The sequence below is a fragment of the Lepus europaeus genome, chromosome 15, assembly GCF_033115175.1.
Source record: "Lepus europaeus isolate LE1 chromosome 15, mLepTim1.pri, whole genome shotgun sequence".
In the NCBI taxonomy this organism is placed as follows: Eukaryota; Metazoa; Chordata; class Mammalia; order Lagomorpha; family Leporidae; genus Lepus; species Lepus europaeus.
In genome coordinates this window covers 20173366-20192241 of record NC_084841.1, presented here as the reverse complement: position 1 = coordinate 20192241, position 18876 = coordinate 20173366, and positions in this window count along the sequence as shown.

Sequence of the window (18876 nt, the reverse complement as noted above, 5' to 3'; positions counted from 1 at the left end):
TAAGGTTAATATTATTTAACTGTGTGGTAGTTTTATTGTTGGCAAGTCATTTCAAACCAGGCACTATTCTCAGCATTTCTGTCTTGTATCACAGTCTCCATTCTCCATCACAATTTTAGCCTGCCCCTCTTACCCCAGCCCATTGGTGAGTCTAGGTGACTTGATGGATTTGGACAGAGGCAGTGAGTGTAGATGGTTTGATGGAATGACCTGTTTTCTGTGCCCTCATTGACATGTTGTTGCCAAGCAATCATTACTGCATATGCTCATTTATAGTTAAAACTAAGCATGGGGAAACAAAGGGTGTTCTATAGAACCACCAAGGTTTGAGACAAGCTCTGCCCTGTGGAGGACACCCACCTTCTCCTCATGAAGAGCCATATTGACTAGATGGACTGTCATTTTGTATCCACAAGTTACCAGAGTAAGGTGTTTACTGAGCAAACACTTGAAGTCTGCTTTATAACACCTGGCATGCAGTATGAATACTGGCATCATTACAGTAGGCAATAGGCACAGGGAATGGAAGCAGGGAAGGCTATTTTCTATGATGAAGCAAATTGTCAACCTCCTACTCTTCTAAACTACTTGTGGTTAGTAGTTAAGTACATACTACTTAATAGTCCTACCATTTTAATATTATTAATTATTTATAGATAAAAGCTTAATGTTATTTGAATGGAAAAACCTTCACCTAGCACCATTATTTTGCCCAAAAACTATGTCCATAATTTCAGGAGGAGATTTTTTTTTTCTGATATTACATGAAGTTAATGAAATAATCAGAGCAAGTCTCAGCAGTTAGCAGGCCATGAGTTCTGTGGACTTAGGCTTAGGAGAGAATTAAAGGCTATATTACATCTGAATTTATTTTGTGGTGTGATTTGTTAGCAAGGCTTATTATGATATTTTTGGATCCATTTTTATAAGAAATATACAAAATGTACTTTGATTGAAAAAAATTCTGTGGCAAAATCTGAATTCCTTCTCCTTATGATCTGGAAAAGAGAAAGATTTAAGGTCCCATCTCTTCTGTTAAGTATATACTTCTAGATATAACTAATTAAATGATGTAAGAATTAAATTATAGGCATACATTTTACAAGGCAGCTTTTAAAATTATAACTATTAGAAGATATGAATCTCTATAAAGATCATTGCAAGGGATCTAGAGATATTTATTTAGAATAGGTGAATAAATTTCACAGCGATGTAGGCCAAGGTTATGTACAAAACTAATGATCTATCTGTAATAGCAGAAAAAATGATAACATACTTTTATTTTTATCATTTAAAAAACTTTAAAATATATTATATTAGCAATAATTATACATATATACATATATATATATAATATATATATATATATATATATATAAAATGCATAGCATGGCATTGTGTGTGTGTTCCTAGATGCACTTGTTTAAAATTTAGATTTAACAATTTCTATTATTTTGAGATATTTACTTCATATTATTTTTATTGATGGCATGGATATTAATGTCATATAATGGAGAAAATTTTTTAAATCAATATCCTTTATAAAATGTATCTAATAAAAGATTTTTTTTATTTATTTTTTTATTAAACTTTTATTTAATGAATATAAATTTCCAAAGTATAGCTTATGGGTTACAATGGCTTCCCCCCTCCCATAACTTCCCTCCCACCCGCAACCCTCCCCTTTCCCGCTCCCTTTCCCCTTCCATTCATGTAAAGATTCATTTTCAATTCTCTTTGTATACAGAAGACCAGTTTAGTATATATTAGGTAAAGATTTCAACATTTTCCCCATATAGCAACATAAAGTGAAAAAACTACCATTGGATTACTAATTATAGCATTAAATAGCAATGTACAGCACATTAAAGACAGAGATCCTACATAATTTTTTTTCAAATTAATTAATTTTCTATGCCATTTCCATTTTAACACCAGGTTGTTGTTTTTTTTTTTTTTTTCATTTCCAATTCTCTTTATATACAGAAGATCAATTCAGTATATAATTAGTAAAGACCTCATCAGTTTGTGCCCACACAGAAACGCAAAGTATAAAAATACTGTTTCAGTACTAGTTATAGCATCACTTGGCTTTAGACGACACATTAGGGACAGATCCCACATGGGGTGTAAGTACACAGTGACTCCTGTTGCTGATTTAACAATTTGACACTCCTGTTCATGGCGTCAGTAATCTCCCTAGGCTCTAGTCATGAGTTGCCAGGGCTATGGAAGCCTTTAGAGTTCGCTGACTTTGATCTTATTCCGATAGGGTCATAGTCAAAGTGGAAGTTCTCTCCTCCCTTTGGAGAAGGGTACCTCCTTCTTTGATGGCCCCGTTCTTTCCACTGGGATCTCACTCACAGAGATCATTCATTTAGGTCTTTTTTTTTTTTTTTCCATGATATCTTGGCTTTCCATGCCTGCTATACTCTCATGGGCTCTTCAGCCAGATCTGAATGCCTTGAGGGCTGATTCTGAGGCCAGAGTGTTGTTTAGGACATCTGCCATCCTATGAGTCTGCTGTGTATCCCACTTCCCATGTTGGATCTTTCTCTCCCTTTTTGATTCTATCAGTTAGTATTAGCAGATATTTGTCTTGTTTGTGTGATCTCTTTGACTCTTAGACCTATCAGAGCTATCAATTGTGAACTGAAATTGATCACTTGGACTAGTGCGATGGCATTGGTACATGCCATCTTGATGGGATTGTGTTGGAATCCCCTGGCACATTTCTAACTCCACCATTTGCGGCCAGTCCGATTGAGCATGTCCAAATTGTTCATCTCCTCCCTCTCTTTTTCCACTCTTAGATTTAACAGGGATCACTTTTCAGTTAAAAATTAAACACCTAAGAATAATTGTGTGTTAATTACTGAGTTCAACCAATAGTACTAGAACAACAACAACAACAACAAATACTAAAAAGGATAAAGTATTACATTGTACATCTAAAGTCAGGACAGGAGCTGATCAGTTCATTGTTGCTTATAGTGTCCATTTCACTTAACAGGTTTCCCCTTTGGCGCTCAGTTGTCACCGATCAGGGAAAACAAATGATATTTTTCTCTTTGGGACTGGCTTAATTCACTCAGCATGATGTTTTCCAGATTGCTCCATCTTGTTGCAAATGACTGGGTTTCGTTGTTTCTTACTGCTGTATAGTATTCTATGGAGTACATGTCCCATAATTTCTTTATCCAGTCTACTGTTGATGGGCATTTGGGTTGGTTCCAGGTCTTAGCTATTGTGAATTGAGCTGCAATAAACATTAATGTGCAGATGAGATTTTAAAGAACTATATTAAAGTAGTATCAGATCTTAAGAGATCTAAATAAATTCAGAGATAGTCAATGTTCATGAATTGATAGATTCAATTATTGTTATAACATCCTCTAGCTAAACTTTGTCAACATATTTAATACAATCAAAATCAAATCCAAGTTTTTTTTTTCATTTTCAATTATCTTTATATACAGAAGATCAATTCAGTATATACTAAGTAAAGATTTCATCAGTTTGCACCCACACAGAAACACAAAGTGTTAAAAAAAAGAAAAAAAAACAACTTTGGGTTAAATTGGAAATTACATAGAAAATTAATCAATTTTTTTAAAAAAATATCATGTAGGATCTCTGTCATTTATGTGCTGTACATTGTTATTTAATGCTATAACTAGTACTCCAACAGTATTTTTCACTTTGTGTTGCTATGTGAGGGCAAACTGTTGAAATCTTTACTTTACATATACTAAACTGATTTTCTGTATATAAAGAGAATTGAAAATGAATCTTGATGTGAATGGAAGGGGAGAGCAAGCGGGAAAGGGGAAGGTTGCAGGTGGGAGGGAAGTTATTGGGGGGGAAGCCATTGTAATCCATAAGCTGTACTTTGGAAATTTATATTCATTAAATAAAAGATTAAAAAAAATCAAATCCAATTGAGATTGCTGTTATTGTTTTTAATGTTAGAAATTAAAGGCTGATTCTAAAATATTTAAGTTTTCTTCTAATAATTTTATTGATTTGCATCTTACTTCTCAGTCATTAAAACACTTTGATATTATTACTCCAAGTTGACTCCTTTCAAAATGGTTTTGGCTAGGGACCAGGGTTGTAGTGTAGCGGGTTAAGGCACTATGTGGGACACTGGATCCAATAGGGATTTGTGTCTCACCTGCTCCACTTCCAATCCAAGCTCCCATTAATACTCCTGAGTTAGTAACGGAGGATGGTTCAAATGTTTGGGCACCTGCACCCATGTGGGAGACCTGGAAGAATCACCTGGCTCCTGGCTTCGGCCTGGCTCCACCCCGGCCATTTAGGCCATCTGATGAGTGAAACCAACATATAGAAGATCTCTCTCTCTCTCTCTCTCTCTCTCTCTCTTTCTCTTTCTCTCCCTGTAATTCTGACTACTTTCAAATAAATAAATAAATCTTAAGAAAAGTAGTTTTGGAGCCAGCGCCGCGGCTCAATAAGCTAATCCTCTGCCTTGTGGCGCCTGCACACCGGGTTCTAGTCCCGGTCGGGGCGCCAGATTCTGTCCCGGTTGCCCCTCTTCCAGGCCAGCTCTCTGCTGTGGCTCGGGAGTGCAGTGGAGGATGGCCCAAGTGCTTGGGCCCCTGTACCCCATGGGAGACCAGGAGAAGCACCTGGCTCCTGCCATCGGATCAGCGTGGTGCACTGGCCACAGCGCACCGGCCGCGGTGCCTGTTGGAGGGTGAACCAACGGCAAAAGGAAGACCTTTATCTCTGTCTCTCTCTCTCACTGTCCACTCTGCCTGTCAAAAATAAATAAATAAATAAATAAATAATAGAAAAAAAAAGTAGTTTTGGTTATCTTAAATTCTTTGCTTTTCCATATATAATTGTAAAGGGTTATTTTTAATTTAAGCATAATAATAATATAATGCATGCAGGGTACAGTGTAATATTTCTATACGTGAACACACTGTGATCAAATCAGGGTATTTAGCATATCAATCACTTCAGATATCCCTCACTTCTTTGTGGGGACAGCGTTCAAAATCCTTTCCCATAGTTATTTTGAAATGCACAATAGATTATTTTTATTACAGTACTCTACAGTGCAAGAGAAGACCAGGAATCATTGCTCCTATCTAACTGTAGGTTTGTACACACCAGCTGATTTTTCTGCCACAGCCTCTGGTAACCACTACTCTTCTCTCTACTTCTACCAAGTCACCTTTCTGATATGAAAAATGAGTGAGAAACCCAAGATAAGAGATGGGACTTGGGCACTCCCTTGACTTGCATCCTCTGGTCTGCTTTAACAGAAACCAGGAGGAAAAGAAAGCTCGGCATCAGATGCAATGGGTGGCAGGCCTATTAATGGCTGATCTGTACAGTGATCTGCCCTCAAGGAGACCCAACGGGCCAGTCCACTGCAGTGGCTTTCAATGTGGTAAGCCTGGGCTTCAGCAGAAGTCAGCTTGTGGAGAGCTCTGGCAGCTCTGCCAAGAGTTGGATCACTGGAGATGGACCTGCCCTGGAGTCGAGGGATGCCCAGGTCAGAGCCAGAGATCTTATTGGCTCTGGGCTGAAAAGCCCTTCACTCAGCCTAACTTCCAAAGTGACCACTGCAGCTGAGGTCAAGTAGGGTCAGCAACATTGCAGGCAGAACTGTAAATTTCTTGTTAGAGACGCCCCCTGCCTTTACCTGGCCAGCTCTCCTCCCAGGCCAGCCAAGTAATGAAAGTCAACAGAGTGCCTTCCCCTAGGAGGTTCACACCTTCCTTGGGATATACCCCATGTGAAGAGATGGATAGGTCTGGGCGTCTGAATTTACAAGGCCTAAAGCCCAACAGATTATTATCAAGCCCCTTCTATCAGGTTCTATTTGCCTCTCAATCAGAAAAATTACTTGTAGCTTAGACAGCACCTTTCTTAGCTCCTCTGATAATGACTCTGTCCTTTGTTCTAGGCCCTGTCTAGCGCACTTGGGCCTCATTCCTTCGTAATCATAACCTCTACTCTACCACCAATGGCTCTACTCCCAACCTGTGTGTACTGATGGTCCTCTTCCCCCACTTAATGCTGTATAATTGTTCAAACCTGGTAAATGCCACTCTTAGGATCATTGGTTACTATCCTCACTCTGTCTTTTATGACCTTGTCTAAATATGAGCAGAGTCAGTAAACTTGGAAGGCTTCCATAGCCTTGGCAACTCATGACGACAGCCTAGGGTGGTTACTGGTGCCACAAACTAGAGTGTTGATTTGTTGGGTCAACAACAGGAGCCACTGGGCACTTGCTCCTCATGTGGGATCTCTGTCCTTAATGTGCTGTACATTGTGATTTGATGCTATAACTAGTATTCAAACAGTATGCTTCGCTTTGTGTTTCTGTGTGGGTGCAAACTGTTGAAATCTTTATACTAAATTGATCTTCTGTATATAAAGAGAAGTGAAAATGAATCTTGATGCAAATGGAAGGGGAGAGGGAGCAGGAGAGGGGAGGGTTGCGGGTGGGATGGGGGTTATGGGGGGGGCATTGTAATCCATGGGCTGTACACTGGAGGTTTGTATTCATTGAATAAAAGTTAAAAAAAATAAAAAAGAAAAAAAAATGAGTGAGAAAATAGGTTTTTGTTTTTTTGAGCCTGGCTTACTTTATTAATACACTTTTCTTAAGGTTGATCCATGTTGCTACATATAGCAGGGTTTTGTTTCTTTTTTAGCTGAATGCAATTTCAACATGTCTATAAATCATACTTTTTCACCCATTTGTTATTTTATGGACACTTAGGTGGATTCCATATCTTAACGTATTGGTACGGGGGCCTGGCTCCGTGGCTCACTTGGCTAATCCTCCGCCTGTGGCACTGGCATCCCATATGGGCACCGGGTTCTAATCTCAGTTGCTCCTATTCCAGTCCAGCTCTCTGCTGTGGTCCGGGAGGGCAGTGGAGGATGGCCCAAGTGCTTGGGCCCCTGCACCCACATGGGAGACCAGGAGGAAGTGCCTGGCTCCTGGCTTTGGATTGGTGCAGCACTGGCCACAGTGGCCATTTGCAGGGTGAACCAACAGCAAAAGGAAGACCTTTCTCTCTGTCTCTCTCACTGTCTGTAACTCTACCTGTCAAATAAAAAAAAAATATATTGGTGTTGGTGCTACAATGAACATGAATACTCAGATATCTCTTTGGCAGACTGATTTAATTAAAATTGGGTAGGTACATATCATAGAGGAATTAATGAATCATAATTTCATTTATATTTTTTTTAAGATTTTATTTATTTATTTGAGAGATAGAGTTACAGACAGTGAGAGGAAGAGACAGAGAGAAAGGTCTTCCTTCTGTTGGTTCACTCCCCAATTGGCCGCAACGGCCGGAGCTGTGCCAATCCGAATCCAGGAGCCTGGTGCTTCTTTCTGGTCTCCCATGGGAGTGCAGGGGCCCAAGTACTTGGGACATCCTTCATTGCTTTCCCAAGCCACAAAATAGAGCTGGACTGAAGAGGAGCAGCTGGGACAAGAACTGGCACCCATATGGGATGCTGGCACTGCAGGTGGAGGATTAACCTATTTGCAGTTTTTGAAAAGCCTTCACACTGTTTTCCATTAATAATTTAGTAATATTTTAGTTGCCACAATGAGTGTATAAGAGTTATTTTTTCGGAGCCAGCACCATGGTGCACTAGGTTAATCCTCTGCCTGTGGTACCGGCATCCCATATGGTTGCCGGTTCTAGTCCCGGCTGCCCCTCTTCCAGTCCAGCTCTCTGCTGTAGCCTGGGAAAGCAGTGGAGGATGGCCTAAGTGCTTGGGCCCATTCACCCCCATGGGAGACTGGTAAGAGGCTCCTGGCTCCATAGCGGCCATTTGGGGAGTGAACCAATGGAAGTAAGAACTTTCTCTCTGTCTCTGTCTCTCACTGTCTGTAACTCTACCTGTCAAATAAAAATCTAAAAAAAAAAAAAAAAAAAAAAGTTATTTTTTTCCTCCACATCTATGTTACTACTTGCTATTTTTGTCTTCTCAGTAACAACCATTCTAAATGGAGGAGATGATAGAGTAATAACATCATTGTTCTCAAGGACTGAATTACTCTTTACATATGATCTATATATGTATCCAAGTAAAAATGAAACTAGTAGTTTTTAAAGCATTTTTAGCATCTCTACTAAGTATAAGAAAGAAGTGAATATTTACTATTATCAGTATGAAAGCACACCAATTTCAGTATTTCTATTCAAAGCATATTCATTTATAGAAGATAATTGATACCCAATGATAACATTTCTCTGACAGCCAAGTGAATTCACACTGAGTACTTAATTAGGTTAGGAATTAGGTATTAAAATATCAGTCATCTCACTATAATTCCATGAGTCCAATGAAGTTATAAGCTTTTTAAAGTATAACACATTTTTCATTATTTTCTTGTAGTATGGGCTGATAAAATAGACTATTCTAGTTAATAGATTATTTTGGGGTCTGGCATTGTGGCACAGAAGGTTTAGCCACCATCTGCAAAGCTGGTGGTTTATTGAGTGCCAATTTGTTTCCCCCCCCGCTTTACTTCAAACCCAACTTTCTGCTAGTGTGCTTTGAAAGGTAGTGGAAGATAGCCTAAGTGCTTAATTAATATTTAATTTAATTTAATTTAATTTAATTTAATTTAATTTCCAATAAGTTTCTCAATATTTAATTTAGACTTATATAAAATATTTTCTTTATTAAAATGTAGAATACAAGATATTTTGATGCATAAATAGAATTTCAGAGCATAACTCAAATTTAAAGAGATTTATATACTTATTTACTTGAAATTCAAAGCATCCTTCATCCACTGGTTCACTTCTCAAATGGCTGTAACAGAGCTGGGCCAAGCTGAAACCAGGAACCAGGATGTTCATCTAGTTCTCCAACATGGCGGCTGTGCCCCAAGTACTTGGACCTTTTTCTACTTCCTTCCCATGTGTATTAGCAGGAAGATCAATCTTAAGCAGAGCAGCCAGGACATGATCTTGCCCTGTGATATAAGATGCAAATATCACAAGCAGTGTTTTAACCTACTGTGCTACAAAGCCATTCTCAGAACAACCCAACTGAAGAAAATTACTTGCATTTCTTCTATACCTCCATTATAAAAATAAGGATTTTTCTATTTTGAATTTTTAACTCTTGGTTATGGGCAAGTATAAATATCAGGAATAAAATCAAAACCACAGTTTGAGCTTTAAGTAATAAAATTAAAAATTAGAGTAATAATATTGTATTCTTAATAACAATATTGCACTTTTTCATATTTTGAAACAATTTAAAGAGTGCTTAAGATAAATCAAACATCTTACCAAAGGGAAATTGCAAACCAGTGACAACTGAGAATCAAGTTTCAGTAGTGTAATTTGAGAACTTCTAACTAATAAAATGGATTGTGGGACACCTCCCTTCTGCCTCCCATGTAAGCCACCTATTACTCATTTTCCAACATCATTGTCAATTACAAATTTGAATAATTCAAACTTGAAAAATTCCTGTCACATTTGCCTTGATAGTGAAAAATATCCTAAGTTAAAATTATTGTTGTAGTGTTTTTTAGAAACAAAGTTTAAAGAAAGGTTCATTAAAGTGTGGGAAAATTTGAAATCACACTCTCAAATGTAATGTTACAATATAAAGAAAATAGAACTGGAAGTCAAAATATTTTTTCTTGCCCCATAATTAATCAAACAAGGTACTTTGTTTCTATTTATCACAGGTTAATGATTTTCAAAGTTTTGTTAAAGCTGTAGTTTTCATTTATGATGCATTAGGCTTAAGTGGTTGCATCTATTCAATACCTTGGAAGTTTTTTTACTATACACAATTAATTTGAATATTTATGAAATTAATAGTATTTACCTATGCCAATGTTGAATTTCACATAGTTTCATATTCATCCACCAAATTTCACCATTAAGATCCGTACTAATATAATGAAATGAGGAATAATGTCAATAAGCTATCAAATAAATAAATCATGCTTTGTTTTTAATCCTATACTTATAAAAATTATCTAAAACTTTATAGTTGCTGCATAAAATATATTAAATAGAAAAGGAATACTTGAAAATAATGATTTAGTAATTGTATAGACAAGGAATCTGAATAAGATTGAATTTAGCATGTGCATTAATAGAAAACTGAATTAGAACTGGAACTAGGATTTGAACCCAGGCATTCCAATATGGGATGCAGCGGTCACAACTGGCAGGCTAACGGCTGTGCCAAATGCCCATGCCCAAATATAACTTTTTCCATATAGTACATAAAAACATTAATGCACTAGTGAGTTGAATGGGAATCCCCACAGATATGTCAGTCCACAACTTATGGATGTGACTTCATTTGGAAAAGGCGGTCTTTGAAAATGTAATTAAGTTACTGTATACTTCGAGGAAATCATCCCAGATTATCTGCATGGACCTTTGATTTGAAGACCAATGCCCTTACAAAAGAAGAAATAAAAGAAAAGAAAGTAAAGAAAAGAAAAAAAAAAGAAAAGAAAAAAATAAGAAAATAGAAAAGGAGACATACAAAGAAAACCTTAAGAAAGTAGAAACAGAGATTGGAGTGACACATCACATTCGGGAATATCAAGGATCCCTGACAGGTTGCAGAAACTGGAAGAGACAGAAACGTGAGCAGTCACCTAATTTTTGGATTTTTTTCTCCTACAAGTGTTGAATCCATCCAGTTCATAGCAATTTGCTATTGAAGTGATAGGAAACAAATATATATATAGTTTATCACAAAATATGTTGAAATCTGTAATAATATTTTTGGAAATCGTTGTTACTAATCAATTTTCAAACATTGATTGCTCTTCTGTTGTCCTCTTCTACAATGTGCCTTCATAATCCTGACCTTAAAAGAGTTTGATGTACTTGAATCCAGCCTAAAAGGATAATATGTTCTCTTTGAACAAAACATGCTCAAGGATAACATATTTAAGCGTCATACCATGTACTCTACACACTTTAAGGATAACTAAAAAAATAAAACATTGTATTGTGTATAACTTAGATAAGAAATAGGTAATTATGATGATTTTCCAATTTTACCCATCTATATTACTCCTGTCATTTATTTTTAACATAAAGAAATATATAATTTTTTTAAAGATTTATTTATTTTTTGAAAGTCAGAGTTACACAGAGAGAAGGAGCGGCAGAGAGAGAGAGGTCTTCCATCCACTGGTTCACTCCCAACATGGCCGCAATGGCCGGAACTGTGCCGATCTGAAGCCAGAGACAAGAATCTTCCTCCAGGTCTCCCACATGGATGCCGGAGCCCAAGGACTTGGGCCGTCTTCTACTGCTTTCCCAGGTCATAGCAGAGAGCTGGGCAGGAAGTGGAGCAGCCAGGACTGGAACCAGTGCCCATATGGTCTGCCAGCACTGCAGGCAGCGGCTTTACCTGCTACGCCACAGAGCCAGCTCCAACATAAAGAAATATATAATTTTTATTTATTTACTTTTAAATTTTATTTAAATTTTATTTGCTAAGCAGTGAGAATGAGACATAAAGAGAGATCTTCCATCCAGTGGTTCACTTTCTAAATGCCTACAAGAGTCAGATGGACCAAGCTGATCACAGGAGCGCAGAACTCAGTTGAAGACTTCCACTTGGGTGGTAGAGATCCATGTACTTGAGCCATCATCTGCTACCTCCCAGGGTGTACATTATCAGGAAGCTGGATTGCAAGTTCAGCATGATTTCAATCAAATACTCCCCTGTGGGACATGTGCATCACAAGTGACCTTTTAATCATTGCTCCAAATACCACACCTATGAATAATAAGAAGCATAAAAATTGTATAAAATATAAAATAAATAAGTACCCCAGGCCAGAATCCTTAAGATGCCCACATTTGAGTTTTTAATACAGAGGTGGAATGTTTTCCAAAAGTGTTCACAATATTTCTACTCTCATACACCTTTCCAAACCTGTCCACTTTTCTCTAAGTGCTGGGATAAATTTTCTTTCACTTGAATCTAGGATAAGGGAATTTGTGATTTTTCTACACGGTATGTGTGAGAGAAGAGATATTATTTGACTTCTGTGATTCTGTCAGTAAAATAATTTATTCTCTCTTTTTCTCTCCCCCTCTTTCTCCACAGTCAACTCTGTAACCTAGCCACCATGCATGCAGAAGCCCTAATCACATGGCTAAGCCCCATGTAGGTGTCCCAGTGAAAGTCTCAGTTGAGGTCTTAGCCAATAGCCAACATCAATTGCCAACTAAGTGAAAGAGTTTTCAAATTTCCAATCCTTCAAGTGTTCTATAGAAGGCCCTATTCCTTGGGGAACTGAAATAAGCAGTATTTCCTCAGTAACGTTCAGTGATTATCACAGTGTTAGGAACAAAAGCAAATGCTCGTAATATTGATAAAACACCTCTAATGAGAATAGCATATCAGCTGAGTAAGATAAAAAAGTACAATATTGCATACTTGAAATGAGACTCAGCAAATTCTTCTTGAAATCAAAAGTAAAGTTTTAAGCCAGTAATAATTCCACTAAGACTCTTGTATCTAAGGTTATATTTAAGTATTGTCTTATTTAAAGATTTATGGTAAAACTGGTTCCATACTAGTTGAAATAATAGATTATAGTATTCTTGACCTACTAAAATTATAGCCTATTTCTAAATTAAAAAAGTAATCAAGATTTATATTCATTTCAAAAATTGCTAATTAAAAATCTTCCTTCATCCTTTTGAGTGTGAGTAAAGCTGATTAAACTATAGCAAGCTATAAGTTATGTATACACTCCCCAGAATATATTTGACCTTAGTATAATCACCTATTTTTCACATCTTAAAATCAATTGTAAACCAATTTCCAGCAATTCATAGTAATGAAATCATAACCTAAAAATGTGGTATTGGAGACAAAACACATAAGAAGAAATAAAGAGTTGTGAGCAAATGCTGCCAATTTTACATAAAGCAATTAATGTTATAAATAAACCTCAGAAAAAAGAAAACAGGAAAACATTATTTATAGATTATTCTTGCACATGTTATATTCCCAACTATTCAGATGTTTCTAAGTTATAGAAAGCAACAATACTGAACTATTGTCCAAAATCATATTTTTAGTGAAGAGTAGCAAAATTTGTGTTACAAATTGTGTGTTACTTAGGTTTATTTTGATATGCAGAAATATGATGGGGTGGATTTTTGATGCAGTGGGTTAAGCCACCGAATGAAATGTCCCCATTTTATAAGGGAATGCCTGGTTCAAACCCCAGCTCCCAGTGCTTCTGACCCAGCTTTCTGCTACTGTGCTCCCCAGGGAGGCAGCAGATAATGGCTCAAGCTCTTTCATCCCTGTCACCCAAATGTGAGACCCACATGGAGTTCCCATCTCCTGGTTTGTCTTGACCTAGCTGTTGTGGGCATTTGGGGATTGAATCAGCAAATGGAAGAGCGCTCTCTCTCTTTCTCTCTCTCTCTCTCTCTCTGATTCTGTCTCTGTTTCTATCTCTTCTCTGTCACTCTGCTTTTCAAAAAAATAAATCTTTGAAGAGCTATGAGTGCAATAATTTCTTTTTTTAAGATTTATTTATTTATTTGAAAGTCAGAGTTACACAGAGAGAGGAGAGGCAAAGAGAAAGGTCTTCTATCCGATGGTTCACTCCCCAGATGGCCGCAATGGCTGGAGATGCATTGATCTGAAGCCAGGAGCCAGGACCCTCTTCCAGGTCTCTCACGTGGGTGCAGGGGCCCAAGGATTAGGCCATCTTTCACTGCTTTCCCAGGTCATTGAAGAGAGCTGGATGGGAAGAGGATCAGCCTGGACTAGAACTGGCGCCCAGATGGGATGCTGGCGCCTCAAGCCAGGGCATTAACCCATTGTGCCACAGCGCTGACCCCTAGTGCAATAGTTTCAATCAGCACTTATGGCATTAACTAATGGAGTTTGAAGTTACTAAGCATTTTACATATGCAATTGTTCTCTGATTTGATATTTTGGCAAAAATGTATAAACAACAAATTTTCTTATAAATTGACATAAACAAAGGGGTTGATTTCTATTCAAATGTACAACAGTCATACTAAGCTGTTGAGAAAAGTAATTTGTGTAATCAATTTTTAATTATCTCAGTCTGGTAAAATCTTCTGTATTTTATTATTTATTTAAAATAAGAAACTGTAAAGCAATAAACAATCTTATTAACTTCAACTCCATGATCATTAGTGAACTCCTAATTGTCAGATCTAATTGCTATTTGTCCATCTTTACCTCACTGTTATTCTCATCTTTAATCCTTGCCTCCTTCTCTTCTTGTGCTCTATGTTCCAATGTGTTCTGATTCTCTCTGTATTTCAGGCAAGTCCTTTGCAGTCTCCAAGATCTTCCTTTATTCTAGTCACCCCTTAAATGTTGCATTATTCTGAAATAGTTCTTTTCGCTGCACACTGGTGTCAAGAAGAAACATCAATTCACCTGGCTTTAATTGGGGCCCTGAGTTAGCTTAAGGAATTAATGTTGGAATAAATATTAATACCTTCTTACATAGGTTTTTCAGAGTTAGTTTGCAATAAGTAAGTTTAAATAGTTTGTTTGTTTTCCTGTTCATACTTGGTCCTTTCCATGTCTCTCCCGATAGGAAATGATATATTTTGAATAAGGATTTTGACATTTTCATCCATTAGCTCTGGATTCTAAAATAACACTGGTTTTAAATCATTCTGATTATTTTGTGGTAGTGAGTAGAAGTAATAAGAAAATATGAAATACCACATAAGTATGAGCTAATATAATGATTAACTATCTTGATTTGTTACTTCAAACTTTTTCTTTTTAGTGAGTCAAACATTTAATGTTTTGTATTCTGGCAGAGAAGGTCTGTGGGAGAATGTGGGAAGAGCTTCAGATATGTGTGTGGCCATTAACTTTACAAAAACCTCACTTTTGAAAGTACTTTTGTTAGGAAAATATAATAAAGCCAATAGAAATTGAAAAGTAAAGTATAACTTTTAAAGAAGGGAGAGGTAGAATAAAAAGTATTGGAAAATACAGTGACACATAGTCAGAATTTTTATATATTGAGATGAAGTTTCTGTCCCTACTTTGGTCTCTATGTATTGCGAGGCTTTTGAAAAGGATGTTACAATATGAATTAGTTTATACAAGCTCTTTCATACAGATCTTGAAGATATGTCTCAGCAAGAAATAAATAACCCAGGTATATTTTTTCCTGCAGATTTCTCTCTTCTTTGAAGGGAAGATAAATTAACTTTAATACCTCCATTTGCTTTAGTTCTGAAGTAATCATAGTTGTAAGTGCATTTTTCCACAGACTATTCCTGCTTTATAAATTCAAATCAGTAACAGACCTCAGCATCTTCTCCATTTCTGATAGGTGAGGGCACCAGCAGTTTCATATTTCAAAATGTCTGATTAACAAATGATCAAGTATTACTTTGAATTGTATCAAAAGTACTTCAGAAAGTATAAAGCATGAACATGTGTATGGGAGTTTCTGATGTCAAGGATGATATATTTGTATGCTTACTTCAGAAAATTCATGGAGAAGTTGGGGTTTTTGTCTGGTAGTTTTGATGAGGGCTGATACATCTTCAACCCACATTGGAGTGCCTAGGTTCAATGCTTGCCCCTGTTTGTGAAGCTAGCTTATTTTTAACATGCACTCTGGGAGGCAGCAGCTCACGCGATTGGGTTCCTGTCACCCATCTCGGAAATGTGGATTCAATTCCAAGCTACCAGTTTCAACCTGGCCCAGCCCAGCCCTGGCTGTTGCAGGCAATTGGGGAGTGTTCCAGTAGATATAAACACTCTTTCTGTCATTCTTTTTGCCTCTCAAAAAAAAAAAAATGCTTGTTTTGGTGCATAACATTTTTGAAACCAATACATATAAAGAGGTCCTCAAGAATTAATTAGAGGGGTTGGCACAGTGGCACACTAGGTTAATCCTCCGCCTGCGGTGCCAGCATCCCATATGGTGCCTGGTTCTAGTCCTGGCTGCCCCTCTTCCAGTCCAGCTCTCTGCTATGGCCTGGAAAGGCAGTGGAGTATGGCCCAAGTGCTTAGGCGCCTGTACTCATGTGGAAGACCAAGAAAGAAGCTCCTGGCTCCTGGCTTCGGATCAGTCTCTCTCTCTCACTGTCTATAATTCTACCTGTCAAATAACTAAATAAAAATCTTTCAAAAAAGAATTAATTAGAAATTTGGTTTTATGAAAAACAGTCAGAGGCAAAAATTTTAAAATCTAGCTGCACTGAAATAAACATATCTTTTAATTCAATTTTCCATGAACATTTTTATGTTCCCTCACATATATTTGCTCATTGAAGAGTATGCCCCATATTTGAATACATAATAACCTAGTTAAAATACACTTGTTGGAATAGGCCCCAGAAAAAGATGTTGCTCAGTGGTTACAAAGATGGCTGCTACACACACTACATAAGATAGCCTAGACTACTGCAAAGGCCTGGAATCTACCAAGTGGTTATAGATGTTTGCAAAAGCTGTCTTGTGTGTTCCCAGGAACATCTCCACCAAATGCCAGTGAGCAATGGAACCATGGTACAGGGGTCAAGGCCCCTTGAAAGATGGCAAAAAGACTTTATCTGACCTTTGTCCCAGTGATAGATAGATGTACACTGTCACCTGTGTAGACACTGTTATGGGACTGTATTTTACTACTTCTGACAGGCAGCCTGCCTGGTGGGCAGATCTGCATACCTTGAAAAGACTGTGTCATTTATGGACAACCACAGATTATTGAGAGTGACCACTGGACCAGTTGTGCAGGCTCTGGAGTTCATATTTTTGTTAAGCACCAGACATTGACTGGGAGACACAAGCACCCTACCATCCTCAAGGAACCAGGCTGACTAAATGGTATAATGACCTACTGAACAAGGCCTCCGCACAGGAGCCAATTCACATTCCCCTCTGCAATGGACCAAAAGATTGTGGACCATGTTTCAGTTGTTGAACAAATGGTCCTGGGCAACCTCAATAGACATTTTTCAAAAGAGGAAATCCAAATGGCCAACAGACACATGAAAAAATGTTCAAGATCACTAGCAATCAGAGAAATGCAAATCAAAACCACAATGAGGTTTCACCTCACCCCGGTGAGAATGGCTCACATCCAGAAATCTACCAACAGCAGATGCTGGAGAGGATGTGGGGAAAAAGGGACACTAACCCACTGTTGGTGGGAATGCAAACTGGTTAAGCCACTATGGAAGTCTGTCTGGAGATTCCTCAGAAACCTGAACATAACCCTACCATACAACCCAGCCATCCCACTCCTTGGAATTTACCCAAAGGAACTTAATTTGGCTAATAAAAAAGCCATCTGCACATTAATGTTTATTGCAGCTCAATTCACAATAGCTAAGACCTGGAACCAACCCAAATGCCCATCAACAGTAGACTGGATTAAGAAATTATGGGACATGTACTCCATAGAATACTATACAGCAGTAAGGAACAATGAAACCCAGTCATTTGCAACAAGATGGAGGGATCAGGAAAACATCATGCTGAGTGAATTAAGCCAGTCCCAAAGAGACAAATATCATTTGTTTTCCCTGATCGGCGACAACTGAGCACCAAAGGGGAAACCTGTTGAAGTGAAATGGACACTATAAGAAACAATGACCTGATCAGCTTTTGTCCTGACTCTAGATGTACAATGTAATACTTTATCCTTTTTAGTATTTGTTGTTGTTGTTGTTGTTCTAGTACTAGTGGTTGAACTCTGTAATTAACACACAATTATTCTTAGGTGTTTAAATTTTAACTGAAAAGTGATCCCTGTTAAATTTCAGAGTGGAAAAAGAGAGGGAGGAGATGCACAATTTGGGACACGCACAATCAGACTTGCCACAAATGATGGAGTTAGAAATGTGCCAGGGGATTCCAATACAATCCCATCAAGGTGGCATGTACCAATGCCATCTCACTAGTCCAAGTGATCAATTTCAGTTCACATTCGATGGCTTGGATAGGTCTAAGAAACAAAGGGATCACACAAACAAGACAAGTGTCTGCTAATACTAACTGATAGAATCAAAAAGGGAGAGAAAGATCCAGCGTGGGAAGTGGGATACACAGCAGACTCATAGAATGGCAGATGTCCTAAACAACACTCTGGCCTCAGAATCAGCCCTTAAGGCATTCGGATCTGGCTGAAGAGCCCATGAGAGTATTGTAGGCATGGAAAGCCAAGATACCATGGAAAAGAAAAAAAGAAGAAGACCTAAATGAAAGATCTCTGTTAGTGAGATCCCAGTGGAAAGAACGGGGCCATCAAAGAAGGAGGTACCTTTCTCTGAAGGGAGGAGAGAACTTCCACTTTGACTATGACCCTATCGGAATAAGATCAAAATCAGCGAACCCTAAAGGCTTCCATAGCCCTGGCAACTCATGACTAGAGCCTAGGGAGATTACTGACGCCATGAACAGGAGTGTCAAATTGTTAAGTCAGCAACAGGAGTCACTGTGTACTTACATCCCATGTGCCATCTGTCCTTAATGTGTTGTCCAATGTGAAGTAATGCTATAACTAGTACTGAAACAGTATTTTTACACTTTGTGTTTCTGCGTGGGTACAAACTGATGAGATCTTTACTAATTATATACTGAATCGATCTTCTGTATATAAAGATAATTGGAAAAAAAGCAACCTGGTGTTAAATTGGAAATGGCATAGAAAATTAATTAATTTTTAAAAAAATATTATGTAGGATCTCTGCCTTTAATGTGCTGTACACTCTTATTTAATGCTATAACTAGTACTCCAACAGTATTTTTTCTTCACTTTGTGTTGCTATATGGGGGCAAACTGTTGAAATTGTTACCTAATTTATA